The 15,485-nt window shown below is 40.6% G+C and overlaps 1 long non-coding RNA gene across 1 annotated transcript; it reads left to right on the forward strand.

Moving 5' to 3' along the window:
* Window positions 1-3,659: 3,659 nt before the first annotated feature.
* On the forward strand, window positions 3,660-6,104 carry LOC104666084. The gene is made up of 3 exons (XR_004058316.1): window positions 3,660-3,807; window positions 4,420-4,573; window positions 5,007-6,104. It is a non-coding gene; the product is annotated as an uncharacterized LOC104666084 (long non-coding RNA).
* Window positions 6,105-15,485: the final 9,381 nt, after the last annotated feature.

Raw genomic sequence — 15,485 nt, forward strand, 5'->3', positions numbered from 1 at the left:
GTGTTGCTTAAAGACAGGATGTGTTCTGAGTAATGGATCATTAAGTGATTTTGTTGTTGTGTGAACATCACAGGGGAGTGTACTTATACAAACCTAGATGGTATAGCTTACTACACACCTAGGCTATATGGTATAGCCTATTCCTCCTAGGCTACAAACCTGTACAGCATGTTGCTGTATTGAATACTGTAGGCATTTGGAACACAATGGTAAGTATTTGTACATCCAAACATATCTAACATAGAAAAGGTACAGTAAAAACATGGTGTTATTATCTTATGGGACCACCATTGTATATGCGCCTGTGACTGAAATGTTACTATAAGATTCAGGACTGTTTGCGTTATCACATTAACTCATCTTTGTTGGATAGGTTTTAAAAATCCGTCTGTCATCCGTGTTAATGTCATCTGTATCTGACCCATCATGGTGCTGAAAAAGTTTGTTTTCATTCTTATTTGTGTCTTCTAAGTTGGCATGAATACCAGCACAGCACAACTATGTGTAAGCAGATCTGTGCAGGAATGAGAGTTTCAGGGAGAGAATCCACGTTGTTTCTGAAAGAAAATGGCTATAGCTCACTGTTGTTTACTGGAAATAGTAGGGGGAAGGAAAGATGGAAGTCCAAGTCCAGTGTCATATACTGCCTTGCACCTTACTCGCTTCTCTGCCTTTAGGGTAGGTGGTTTTCTGAGCAGCTTCTGCTTGGTTCTTTCCTTTAAGGCTTGCTAAAGGAGAAACAACAATGTCATATTGAAATGCCAATGAGGCAATATTTAGCATTAGAATAACTCCTTGGAATTCTAGTAAATGGATTTTTAATTTGGGCTACTGTCTAATAGTATTCTTTGAGCCTTTTCTGTTAGCAACAGCTGCAGTTTCAGTTAGGAAGCACCATGAAATTTTGTTTATCTTTATCCATGGACATGATAATGGTCAGTGTTACCTGTTTGTGTCTATCTCCTTTGATTTAAACTCAAGGGTAGAGACCGTGTTTTACTGATCTTTGCACATCTCTTACACTGTAAGGTTTGTATTCATTTATAGGGATATACCCCCAAATATATGTTTAACATTATTAAAAAAAAATTTAGATATGGGCATATTCATGGTGTTCATAACAGTAAATAATGGAAAAACTTACCTAGTCATGAATAGGAACTTGGTTAAATACATTTTGGTGTATTCATGTAATGGCACAACATAGCCATTAAAAATATTGAAGATAAATATTTGACTTGGAAAGATGTATAGAGCATATTAATTGAAAAAGGGCTAAAGAGAAACAGTATAGTTTCATCTAATCATTGTAAAATAAGAATTCATGTTTGTGCATGTACATGAACGTTGTTGGAAGAATGTACCCCAAGTGTTAAACTTTTCTGGGATTCTGGCTGATTTTTTTTTTTTTTTTTTTTTTTTGAGATGGAGTCTCGCTCTGTTGCCAGGCTGGAGTGCAGTGGCATGATTGTGGCTCACTGCAACCTCTGACTCCCTGGTTCAAGTGATTCTCTTGCCTCAGCCTCCCGAGTGGGATTACAGGCATGCGCCACCACGTCCAGCTAATTTTTGTATTTTTAGTAGAGACAGGGTTTCACCATGTTGGCCAGGATGGTCTCCATCTCCTGACCTCGTGATCTGCCGGCTTCGGCCCCTCAAACTGCTGGGATTACAGGCGTGAACCACCGCGCCCGGCCTGTGGCTGATTTTTACATTCTTTGCCTAATATAGTTCTGGATTTTTTTTTTTTTTTGCAGTGTTCATCTATGACTATCAAAGTTAGAGACACATTGAAACTATTTCCATTTTGAAACTGTTGACCTGAACAGAAGTGGAATAAGTGGGGGTGGTGAGGGGTTCTGGAAACTGGAGAAATTTAGTTCGGAAAAGAGCTGGGTGGGGTGCGGGAAGGGAATGGTGGAAATAAGATCGCTGTCTTCAGAGGAAGGCACTAACTACCACCTACCCCTCGATTCCTGGCTCCTTAGTGCAGGCATTTTCTAGATCAGTGTTTACACCTACCATTTATTTCCCAATTAGGCCCTCTACACATTCCTTTTTTACCCTTGTCCCTCTGGGCTTTAAAGCTACAATAATTGCTAGTGGCAGCAGCTGCTTATGAATATGCAAGTCTTGCTCTAGTAAATGGTGGCCTTAGTTGCTCCAATAAAGAGGTGGCTCAAACCTATCAAGGCTCCTGCTTCCCCCTCTCCTCTCAGCTAGGCAGCACCAGTCTTCCCTGTCTATGGTGGGAGAACTTTCTGCCTGGGTCTCATGGTCACTAGTAGGTTAGAGGACAGATTCTTTCTGGCTGGTGGTAGGTAAAACAGTTAAAAATGAATCCTGGGTAACTGCTCCTTGGGTCTTCCAGGGGTTTGAGTTGAGGGTTGCCCGCATCTCACTGAGTAATGGGAAACTTAGCAGTATTGACTTGTGCTGCCAGCATATAATGATAACAGTAACCTGGGCTTTGGGCCATTGCTGAATTGCCAGATTTCTGGGTTATTTTTCATGCAAAGCAGCTAGGGACTGAGAAACTTACAGGCAATAGGCTGCTCCTTAGAAAGGACCCCTTGGCCAGGCAGGGTGGCTCACGCCTGTAATCCCAGCACTTTGGGAAGCTGAGGTGGGTGGATCACCTGAGGTCAGGAGTTTGAGACCGGCCTGGCCAAGATGGTAAAACCCCATCTACTAAAAACACAAAAATTAGCCAGGCGCAGTGGTGGGCGCCTGTAATCCCAGCTACTCGGCAGGCTGAGGCAGGAGAATCACTTGAACCTGGGAGGCGGAGGTTGCAGTGCTTGAACCCAGGAGGCAGAGGTTGCAGTGACCAGGATCACACCACTGCACTGTAGCCTGGGCGACAGAGCAAGACTCTGTTTCAAAAAAAGAAAGAATGAAAGGACTCCTTGATGGTCTTTGGCTTGTGTCTCATGACTCAGAGCCTGTTACTCCAGTGGTTGATTCTTGGAGGTAGGGGCATAGCCACTGGTCTGCCTAGCTTTTTGTGGTCCTATTGATAGCCCAGACAGCTGGGTGAGGGAGCAGATAATGTTCAATTCTTTTTCACTTAAGGTAAGGTGAGTGGTGGTGGGAGTTGAGATTGTAAATGATAGGGTCTTGGTCCAAGAGCCCAGAGTTTTGTAACCTTTTCCTATCAGTGTGAAAACCAGATGCCATCTGATGACTAGATGAAGGTTTCATTCACCTTTTGCAGGCTGTTTTGGTCAGGACTAAAGAATGTAGGTTCATTAACTGCCAGACACAGAAGGGCCACTAAGGGGTCAAGTTTACCCCCTTATTCACAGCGATATTGAAGTCTAAAGAGGGGAAGAACTTGAAGGAAACTGCGAAGATAAGCATTAGAGTTCACATCTGGGTACTAACACTTTGGTGTAGTCGTTGGTACCTCTGTACCCAGGTTCTCTCATTTAAAATAAAGGCAGGAATCCTTACTAATAATCGTAGACCTTGCAACTGCCTTTGCCAGATAATATAATTGTGATGCTAAGTGTGAATGCTTAGCAAGAGTAAAATCTGAGATCCATGGTGTGACTGGCTGGATAACTTGACTAAGGTGGTAAAAATAAAATTAAAGCTAGATCTCAAACCTTGACTGTTCCATCTTACATTTGTTTCTTTCTTCTCCTTGTCCTATAGGTGATGCCACATGCAATCAGAAACTATGCCATTGGTGAAGAGGTATATTGAGCCCTGCCTGGTTAACCTCCAGTGAGGTTATTAGAGAATTGGGAGAGGCTCAAATCAGCATCCTGCACCTAGTTATCAAACCATTGTGAAGTCTTGGTAAGTGGCCAGTGGCTTTGGTGGGCTTGCTCAGTTAGTGGGATGGGGTAGGGTAAGGGTGCTTAATAGGCACTAAGCAATTACTGTATATTTTCACATTATGTTATGAAAAAAAGTCTTAAAATATTCAGGTTGTACTACAGAATAAAGAATCTAACCTCTTTTTTCCCTATCATCCCATTTTTACAGATGGGAGAATTAGAAATTGCCCAAGATTATATGAGGCCACAGTAGATGGCACAAATTGCCCAAGATTATAGCTGGTTGGCATAGAAAATGGATTTGAGTCCAAGCCAGTACTGTGCCTTCTACTCAGTGCTTCATCTAGGTTCTATCAAATCCAGGGAAGCCATGTGAGACAGAAATGTTTTTATTTCACAGTAAAAGATTTTTTTTTTCTTTTTCTTTTTAAAATAGAGATGGGGGTCTCACTATGTTGCCCAGGCTGGTCTTGAACTCCTGGGCTCAAGTGATCTACACACCTTGGACTCATTTCACACTAAAAGATTTCTGTAATGACTCCTGAGATTTTATTCCTCTGATGTTGGAAATTTCCATGGTGTGAAGTTTTATTATGCATAAAATCACCTGGGGTGCTTGTTAAACATGCAGATTTCTGGATGTCCAGAAAACATCTCATTGGTCAAGAGCAACATTAAGATCTGCCTGTTATCATACTGATGCTTCCTGCCTAGCAAGTTCATCAGAGGAAGAGGATGAATTACGGTTGCCATGGATGTCCTTGTGAGGCAGTTGGGAAGCCTTGGTAAGTTGGCAGTGGCTTGGGGTTCCCCAGTTGGTGGTAGAAAAGAGAAGGGAAATAGGTCATGATCTCGCCCTTTCTAACTTTCTAGCTTTATTAAGTAGTTACTAAATGCCAGAGACTGTTGCAGATGTTAACAAAGTCTTGCCATGGAACTTTCATTCTTGTGGAGTTAGACAAAGGGATAAGTAACCAGTAAATGTATAATGTATCATAAGTGTTATATCAATTGTTTTTTCCCATTATGATGTAAAAAATTGCACTTAAAAATGATTAGGTTAAACTACGCAACATCTTGTGTTTTTCTCCCTTCTTCGCATTCTACCTTTTAATACCTGCCACAGTTGCTCAATGCGATGGAGGCTGACCAAGCTGAGTGTCAGGAAGGTCATAGATGATGCAAACAGTCTTTTTTCTTTTTGTTACTTCTCACTAGGCTGGATTGTGAAGGGTATTTGAAAAGTATTTTGGAGTCCACCAGATCCTCCATGTGAATGACCATGCAGCAAAAGAAGGAGGGTCCTGTCAGTGATTAAGGTAACATAGTGATTAAGGTAAGTAGGGGAAGAGAGGCTTACTTTGCCCTGATTCTTGTCAGGGAGGCTCTTAGAACTGCCATTTCCAGAGCATAAGTGATAGGCCAGCACTTTCAAAGCCTGCAACTTATTCTATAATATATCCTTCTTAAAACAATTCATGTAGATTATATGCTTATCCAGTCTGTGATCACTCCTGCAGAAGATCAGAAGAACTGAAATATGGGTGACATAGGCTCTTACTTTTGTAAATATTTTGTTGAAACACAGTTGTGTTCATTCATTATTGTCGATGGCAGCTTTCATTGCTACAGCAGAGATGAGTAGTTGGGAGAGAAACCATATGGACCATGGAGTTTGAAATATTACTGTCTGGCCCTTCACAGAAAGTTTGCCAATTCCTGGCATAGGTTAAATAAATGTACTATGTCTACAAATCCTCCTCTCCCCATTTTCCTTTCAATGGGACTTGCATTTACAGTTGATCCTAGAACATATGGAATCTCATAGTAATCATCTTGCTTCTGAATTTCTTCCCACTCAAATTAAGCTCACCTAGAAAGCACATTCACAAATTGGGCTACATATACAGAAGGAACTATGTTTTATATGCCTCATCGTAGTCAACTCATTTATCCTATATGTATGGTTCCCCCATTTTTTCCTTCTTTTCAGGGGTGACTTTTAAACTTGAGCCATTCATGAGTATCCAAAAAGTTACAACTTATGTTTTCTAATTAAGACTTTGTCCTTATTTTAGTATACTTACCCTCTCTGGCTTTTTTGCATATTTCTGCAGATGTCTTGACCTTTCTGGGGAATAAGCCCCTTTAGAAGATTAATTTTCTGTAGTTCTCTATTGAGGAAATACATGACATTTAGCTTTTTAATAATTTGATGCCATTCATTGAGCACCTACTGTGTGCTTTATGTACCCTGTCTCATTGAATTTTTACAGAAAACTGGAAGAGTTAGTTTTGTGTTATTACTACCTCCATCTCAAAGATGAGTCTTGGAAAGTTTAAGTAACTTTAGGTTACATTGTAATCAGTGGCAGAACTGGGACTTAAGAACATAATTCATGTTTGCATTTTCTTTTCTTTCTCTATCTTTTTTTTTTAAATTTTTTTAAAAGAGATAACATCTCACTCACTATGTTGCCCAGGCCTGGTCTTGAACTCCTGGGCTCAAGCAATTCTCCCACTTCCGCCTGCCAAAGTGTTAGGATTATAGGCATGAGCCCTCATGCCCACCCCTTGCGTTTTCTATTTAAGTGGTCTTGAAGTTTTTTTTTCCCCCCTTTTTAAATCTTGTAATTTGGCCTTTAGTAATAAGCATAGAATAGCAAAGTGTAATACCTGAACTGGGGAAAAAAGTCCTTGAATTCTTTAGGAAAGACTTAGTTGATGGGTACAAAGTGAAATGCTCACTGGAACCGGGAATCAGAATCCAGTTCTGCTCACCTATCCCTACATACCCTTCTTCACTCTGCCCTGGCGTATCATGGTTGATGTACATATCAATGATCATCCCTTCTATAATCCCACTTAACAACTTAGAAGTGAATTGGTAATACTCTTCTGGCTTAAAACCCTTCTTCTCTGGGCAGGTGTGGTGGCTCCTACATTATCCCAGCACTTTGGGAGGCTGAGGTGGGAGGATTGCGTGAGCCTAGGAGTTTGAGACCAGCCTGGGTAACATAGCAAGACCCTGTCTCTACAAAAAAATTAAAAAGTAGCTGAGCATGGTGGTGTTCACGCCTGTAATCCCAGCATTTGGGAGACTGAGGTGGGTGGATCACGAAGTCAAGAGATCAAGACCATCCTGGCCAACATGGTGAAACCCCATCTGTACTAAAACTACAAAAATTAGCCGGGCATGGTAGCAGGCACCTGTAGTCCCAGCTATGGGAGGCTGAGGCAGGACAATCATGTGAACCTGGGAGACGGAGGTTGCAGTGAGCTGAGATTGCACCACTGTACTCCAGCCTAGTGACAGAGCAAGACTCCGTCTCAAAAAAAAAAAAAAAAAAAAAAGAAACATCCAGGTGTCCTGTTACTGGAAGGGCATCATAGTTTATCCTGCACCTGACACTAATATACCTACTCTGGGAATTCTTCTACCTACAACTATTTATTTATCTGATCCCATCAGGTATTAAAGTTCTAAAAGTTAACAGAATTCTTAAAGGTTCCCAATCCCTCCCAAAAACCCCATCATCTCAAAGTCACTAGCTATTAAAAGAAGCAAAAAAAAAAAGGTGGCTCCTGACCTAGTCTCTTTGAGTGTGAAGACCTGTTTACTATATAAAGCTGTCACCTGCCTTGAAAAGATTAAGACAGCAAGAAAGTTCTTAGAAAGTGGGTATGTGACTGGCCTCAGATAAGGAGAAATTGTTGAGAAGAAGGAGTTGGGTTTTTTTATCTTTTTTTGTTTCTTGTTTTTGAGACAGGGTCTCACTCTATCTCCCAGGCTGGAGTGCAATGGTGCGATCACAGCTCACTGCAGCCTCAACCTCCCAGACTCAAATAATCCTCCCTCCTCAGCCTCCCAAGTAGCTAGGACTACAGGATGCACCACCATGCCTATTGTTTCTATAGCAGGGTCTTATAATATGGCAGACACAGTGGCCTCCCACAGAGAAATGAGTCATAAAAGGGCCCTGTAAAAGCAAGGATGGCTCATTGTTTTAAGACAGCCAAATGTATGGCACTTGGAGAATTTCAAAGAGTAGAAGGCCTTCTTGATTGCACTGCCCTTTAACAGGCTTGCCTCTTATGGGGCTATGTGTAGCATTGAAATGGTTCACAAGTGAAAATGGTTATGCGTAGTGTGTCAGCCCCACCCTAAGCTCCCAGAGCCTCCATTCTGAGTACAAAGGTCAGTTTTCTTCTTGGGACAGGCCAAGGATGATGGGGTTTTCATTTCTCTTCTGATCCATGGCAAAGCATTCCTAAACTAGGCACTGGAAGTCTTGGTAACTGGAAAGAGACATTCACCAAGATGAGGAAGGCCAAAGCCAAGTGCCTTGTATAGTCCCTAGAAAGCATTCCATTTTATGGAGCAATTTTTGGTCTCTCTCTCTTTTTTTTTTTTTTTTTTTTTGTGAGACAGTGACTCAGGCTGGAGTGCAATGATACAGTCACTGCTCATTGCAGCCTCAACTTCCTGTGCTCAGGTGATCCTCTCACTTCAACTTCCCGAGTAGTTGGGACTACAAGCATGCGCCACCATGCCCAGCTAATTTTTCATATTTTTTGTAGAGACGGGGTTTTCCCATGTTGCCCAGGCTGGTCGCAAACTTCTGGACTCAAGCAATCCACCTGCCTTTGCCTCCCAAAGTCCTGGGATTACAGGTATAAGCCACCGTGCCCAGCTCTGGTCTCCTTTCTTAATCCTGTTGAATAAGCAAGATTTTTTTTATCTGAACCCTCCTTTTACTCTTCTTTCTGTTCTTCCATGATCACTTTGTCCATCTTCCTCTTTGTCATAGGCATGTCCTGTTTCTAATTCCCTTTCTCTTTTCTTTGGTAGGCTAGCCTTCAAGACTGCATTACACTCCCCAACTTAAAATCTTTTGATAGCCCAGGCAGCTTGGTTATCCCCAACTTAAAGTCTTTTTATTGTAGCTGTATGGCATTTATCTAGGGCATGGGGTACACACAGTAGGTTTCTCTTCTTTTTTAACGTATTTATTATGTTTATGCATGTAAAGAGTTTATTGTTGGCCAGGCGTGGTGGCTCATGCCTGTAATCCCAGCACTTTGGGAGGCGAGGCAGGAGGTCAGGAGTTTGAGAGCAGCCTGGCCAACATGATGAAACCCCGTCTCTACTAAAAATACAAAAATTAGTGGGACAGGGTGGCTCATGCCTGTAATTGCAGCTACTCGGGAGGCTGAAGCAGGAGAATCACTTGAGCCCAGGAGGTGGAGGTTACATGAGCTGAGATCGTGCCATTGCACTCCAGCCTGGGTGACAGAGGGAAACTCTGTCTCAAAATCAACAACAACAAAAAGAAGTTTAAAAATTGGAAACCACCAAAAAGTAGTATTAAGAGGAAAATAAAAATTACTCATAATCCCAGAATGCAGTCATGTGCTATTTTTAGTCTTATTTTATTCAGCCATTTTTCTCTTTACACAAACATTTTTTTTTTGTTTTTCTTGTTTTTTTTTTTTTTTTTTTTGAGATGGAGTGTCACTCTGTTGCCTGAGCTGGAGTGCAGTGGCACGATCTCGGCTCACTGCAACCTCTGCCTCCTGAGTTCAAGCAGTTCTGCCTCAGCCTCCTGAGTAGCTGGGACTACAGGCGCCCGCCATTACACTCAGCTAATTTTTTGTATTTTTAGTAGAGATGGGGTTTCACCATGTTCGCCAGGCTAGTCTTGAACTCCTGACTTCGTGATTCGCCCACCTCGGCCACCTAAAGTGGTGGGATTACGGGCGTGAGCCACTGTGCCTGGCCTACAGGTTTTAAAATTTATTATTATCTAAATATTCATTTTAAATATTAATTTTAGTGTACTTCTTTGATTATTTTCTTTAGAGAAATTTCTGATTTCAGAACCAAGTTTATTAGCTTTCACTGTGTACATTAGCACCATTAAAACTAGCTAGACCCAAGAAGCAGTATTGAATGGGTACCCCTTCTTTACTTTCCTTTGATTCACTCTACTCTGGCGCTCACAGCTAAGTAAGTATGTACAGCAATGACCTGTCATTTGGTCTATTATCTTTTGTGCTCTGAAATGTCTTTGTTTTTTCATCTGCTCTCAATACCTCTATGCTCTGACCCTTTGTATATAAGGGTAACCATATTTGTTCTTTCCTGCGAAATAATAATTCTTTTCCTTCCATTCAGAGTAGCTGCCTGACTCATACAATGAATAAAGTCATATAGACTCAAAAGAGTAGAGATGGAGGTCGGATGTGGTGGCTCATGCCTGTAATCCCAACACTTTGGGAGGCTGAGGTGGGAGGATCGCTTGAGCTTGAGCACAGGAGTTTGAGATCAGTCTGGGCAACGTAGCGAGACCTCATCTCTGCCGAAAAATAAAAATTAGCTGGGTGTGGTGGTGCATGGCTGTAGTCCCATGTAGTCCCAGGTACTTGGGAGGCTGAGGCGGGAGGTCATACATACTTTTTGTTGTTACTGCTTCATCATTGGTTCTGATCACTCAGTGTTCTTTCCTTTACACCACATCATAATACAGTATTCTGACTTGGCAATTAGCTCATTTTATTACGAATAGTCTTTAATTAATTTGGTAAATTGCTATGAGTGAACATTTCATTCATTCTGCTAGGTGTAGGTTTTGCCAGCTGTTCCATTAAGGGACACTCTATGGCATGGGTTGGCAAACTTTTTCTGTAAAGGGCTAGGTAGTCTCTCTATTCAACTCTGCTGTTGTAGCATGAAAATGTCCATAGACAATATGGATACAAATGAGCATGATTGTGTTCTGGTAAAACTTGATTTACAAAAACAGGTAGTAGGTTGGATTTGGCCCAGGGGCCATAGCATGCTGACCCCTGCTCTACAGTATACATACACAAAGACTTTCAAACAGAAGATGTATACAATAAAACAACCATTCAGAGTTATTTGATTTACAGTGTATATAATAAAAATAATATAGCTGTATTTGAGTCAGCACTGAAAAGTCTCTTGTGATCTGTGTCTTACGTGCATGATTTGCAGAATATTCATACAAATTGCATGAATATTCTTCATGGGCCATGTTATTACCATTCCTTAGGGGAATCTCTTCCTCGTCATGGGTCTTTCTTTGTATGGCTTAGAAGTGATGTTGTCTTTATATTGTGTTATTTGTTCTTAACTTTACATTACCAGCTCTGGTGTGCTTACCTTTTTCACCAACGTGTTTTCTACCCTACTTACCTCATAAGTGAATCTAATACGGAGGTTACTTTGGATATAATCATTATCTTAACAGGCAAGATAGTGGGCTGTGCTATTTCAAACCCTAAATTTGGCTTTCAGGATTATGAAGTATTAATTCTTCCACTGATATCTCAAAAGGTGATTTGGACAAAGGAACAGGTATCTCAGGTAAGCAATTGTTGAATATGAAAGTAAATATTCTTCTTTGACTGTTTGTTGTATTTGTTTTGTTTAATAGCTTTCCTAATAATGAACCAACTTTGCATTTCTGGAAGAAGATTCATACTTTTCTTTTTTTATTTTTATTTTTTGAGACGGAGTCTAGCTCTGTCGCCCAGGCTGGAGTGTAGTGGTGCAATCTCAGCCCGCTGCAGCCTCTGCCTCCTGGGTTCAAGCAATTCTCCTGCCTCAGCCTCCTGAGTGGCTGGGATTACAGGTGTGCACCACCATGCCCAGCCAATTTTTGATATTTTTTTTAGTAGAGATGGGGTTTCACCATGCTGGCCAGGCTGGTCTCGAACTCCTGACGTCGTGATCTGCCCACCTCAGCCTCCCAAAGTGTTGGGATTACAGGCATGAGCCACCATGCCCAGCAGCCAGATTCATACTTTTCAAGAATTTTGAATTATGTTTGCTAAATTTGATATTTCAATTTTTATTTTCTATTTATTATTTTTTTCCTTTATTTATTTATTTTTTTTGAGACAGAGCCTCACTCTGTTGTCCAGGCTGGAGTGTGGTGGTGCTATCATGGCTCACTGCAGCCTTGACCTCCCTGGCTCAAGGGATCCTCCTACCTCTCAGCCTCCTGAGTAGCTGGGACTATAGGTGTGCACCACCACCCCCAGATAATTTTTGTGTTTTTCGTAGAGACGGGGTTTCTCCATGTTGCCTAGGCTGGTCTTAAACTCCTGGGCTCAAGCTGTTTGCCCACCTTAGCCTTCCAAAGTGTTGGGATTACAGGGTGAGCTACCATGCCCGGCCTTTTTCTATGTTCAAAAGTGAGTTGTTTTGCGGGGGATCGCAGTCTTTTTCAATTGTTGATGTTAGAATCATTAATGAAATATTTTGTTGCCTACTGTTTTAAACTGAACCAATCTCAGATATATCCCATGCCATTAAATATACTTCAATAACACCTTTTAAAAATTGGCACATAATACACCACTGCATGAATGTAAAAATTTAACTTGTATCCGATATTTGGAATCTTGTTTTAATTACTGCTCTTTTAATTGTGTATAAATAGTGGTACATTGAATATCTCTATAGATAAATTTTTGTACATATGTGTGTTTATTTTCTGAGGTTGGATAAAATATATAGTCCTTCTAGTAGTGTATAAGAATGCGTTTTTTTTTTTTTTTTTTTTTTACTTTTTCACCAGTACACTATATTAAGGTTTCAGAAGAATTTGCCAGTTGTAAAGGTGAAAAATGGCCTCTGATATTTTAATTTGTATTTCTTTGATTCCTAACAAGATAGAACAGATAAAAATCTTGGGTCTTTATTTTTGAGTTTATTTTTCACACTTAGTTTTAGTCTATCGTATGTTGCAGATATTTCCCCCAGTTTGGCCTATAAATTATTAATTTGTATGTAGCTCAAATATCTTTTTCTTTATGGTTTATTCTCCACTTGCATTTTATAATAGGAAGATAAATATATTTTTTATAGTTCATAATTCCTTTATACTTTTTATTGTTTTTTTTAATACAAATCTTTCCCATTGGGAACCTCTTTGGTGTGTGGTATGTAACTAATTTTTCTAAATGTTCAGCACATTCAGGGTTTGGGGGCTTATAGTAAGGGTACTTGTGGAGCTCTCAACAATAGGACTTTCAAAATCTTTTCTCCAGTGCTCTGCTTTTAACATGACTTAAATATTCTCTCAGCCTGTTTCAGTTTTCCTGCCATTGGCTTATGCTATCTTCTATGAGGGGAGTTAGCAAACTTTTTCTGTAAAAGGCCCAGTGGTAAATATTTTAGGTTTTCTGGGCCATATGGTTTCTGCTCTTGTAGCATGAAAACAGTCATAGACAATACATAAATGAATGAGTATGGCTGTGTTCCAACAAAACTAGTTACAGAAAAAGGTAGTGGGCTGGATTTGGTTTGTTGGCTGTAGTTTGCCAATACCTGCTTTATGATACTGTACTCTTACAACTTCTGCTCACCTAGTTTCTGCTTAGTCATAGTGGGCTTCCTCATATTTATGCCTCTGATTTTCCCTTAGAATCCTTTTTCACCTCTGGTCTTTGCTACTGATTACCTGTTTACATATTTCACAATTTTAAGTTTCTGAGAGCACAGGCGGTAGCTAAATTAGATGCTTTGCATGTCACCACTATCGTGTACTTTGCTTGGCTGTCTACCCTGTTGCTTCAGTATAACCGATTCCAAATAGCTGCATTCCTTTTGAGGGTCTCTTCCTTGCAATCCAGATTTCATTGCAGGAAATGGGGTCATTTGGATCATTTTAAAGAAGTTTATGGAATTCGACTAGTGTGGTATCATTAATGTGATTAAGCTCTTCTCTCCTTGTGCACATCATCTTGGTCCTACTACAGATTGGTTTCCTCATTCTCTGTCTTTCTCTAACCTCCTGGTTACTGAATACTTAGATTTTGTTTCTCATTCATAACTTGAGCTTTTGCAACTACTATAGGTGTGACCTTCCTTCTACACTATCTTTCTCTCTACAGACTATCGGCTTTAGCTCTTGCTACTCTCCATGTTGCCAAGTTGTCATTAAATTGAGAATCTGATTCCCTGTGGGTTGTTAAGTTTCCTGAGACCGCAGGGATAGTAGTTGCTATTTGGCAGGTCTAGGACATTTCCCCCTATTGATTACTATGTGCAAATGTATCTCTTTCCCTACTTATAATACAAAATTGCTTTAGCCTAACACAGTCCAGCTACTATAAGTGTATCCAGAATCAAGCTCTAAAACTAGAATGCAACTCAGTCATGTAGCATCCAGAGGTACCTGACCATTTTTGGAACTTGACAGTCTCACAGTTAACTCTGAAATCTTACTCTCCTTATATCCTAATGCTATTTTATATGCCTGTTAAGTTGTATCAGATCTACATTCTGATCTATAGTTTGGAGATTATAATTTTCTAAGCAACCCTCTGTGAGGTCACAAATACTTTTTGTTTGTTACTGGTTATAGGCATTATTGATTCTCATCATTCAGTATTCTTTCCCTTTTCCCTTACACCAGAGGATAATATAGTATTCTCTCTCTCTCTCTTTTTTTTTTTTCTTGGAAACAGGGTCTTGCTTTGTCACCCAGGCTGGAGTGTCATGGTGCAATCTTGGCTCACTGCAACCTCCGCCTCCTGGCTCAAGCGATTCTCTCACCTCAGCCTCCCACGTAGCTAGGAATACAGGCATGCACCACCATGCCCAGCTCATTTTTGTATTTTTTGTGGAGATGGGGTTTCACTATGTTGCCCAGGCTGGTCTCAAACTCCTGAGCTCAAAGCAGTCTGCCTGCCTTAGCTTCCCAAAGTGCTGGGACTATAGGCATGAGCCACCATGCCTGGCCCATAATATAGTATTCTGACTTGACAACTTAGCTCAGTTTATTAGGAATGTCTTTATTTAATTAATTTGGTAAATTACTAGGAATGTAATAGTTTACATTACTGCTATGAACTCCTTTCCTGCTACATACTCACTTCCTCATTTCTATTCTTTATCCTATTGCTAATGGATAGTTTCTGCTTCTTTCTTTTCCTTTTTTTTTTTTTTTAACTAATAGAGACAGGGTCTCACTATGTTGCCCAGGTTATTATTGAACTCCTGGCCTCAAGTGATCTTCCTGCCTTGACCTCCCAAGGTACTGGGATTACAGGCGTGAGCCACCATGCCTGGCCAGTTTTTGCTTCTTTATAGCTTCTGACTCCTGTGCCTGTTCCTCACAAGCTGATCTTATTTAAATCTTTCATGCTTCTTACGTAGCTGTGGTATGTTCTTTTACCATGTATCCATTCACTTCAGCTGCTGAGTTTCTGTTCTTCTGTTTTTCCCAATTACAAATTTAATCTAATTTTCTCACCTCATCCTTGTTTGGGGAGGGCTTTCATGTCACAAGTCATAGGCTGTTGACCAGCTTGTAGACATATGCCCTTGAGTCTGAGCCTTACTTACCCTTGGTCTGATCAACTTTGAATTTGGAGGAGGGATACTTGGTCACAAGAATGCTTTCTTAGCAGTCTTGTTTGCCTGGCTAAGAAGGTTTTTCTTTAGAAAGATTTTGGGCGTGGGTAACACTGTGACACATTCGTTCTATCTGATTTAGCTCTTTAAAGCTGCTTGATCACAGTATCTACCAAGTCTCTTAAAGACTCACCTTCTCCTGGATAAAAGTTCTAAAAGTTCCATGATATCACAAGCTGGTTTGCACAACATCTTCAAAACAAAGAAGATTCTCTTCAGGTTTGTAAGCTAGTTTCCTAAACTAC

This window comes from Rhinopithecus roxellana, chromosome 7 (genome assembly GCF_007565055.1).
Source record: "Rhinopithecus roxellana isolate Shanxi Qingling chromosome 7, ASM756505v1, whole genome shotgun sequence".
Taxonomy (NCBI): Eukaryota; Metazoa; Chordata; class Mammalia; order Primates; family Cercopithecidae; genus Rhinopithecus; species Rhinopithecus roxellana.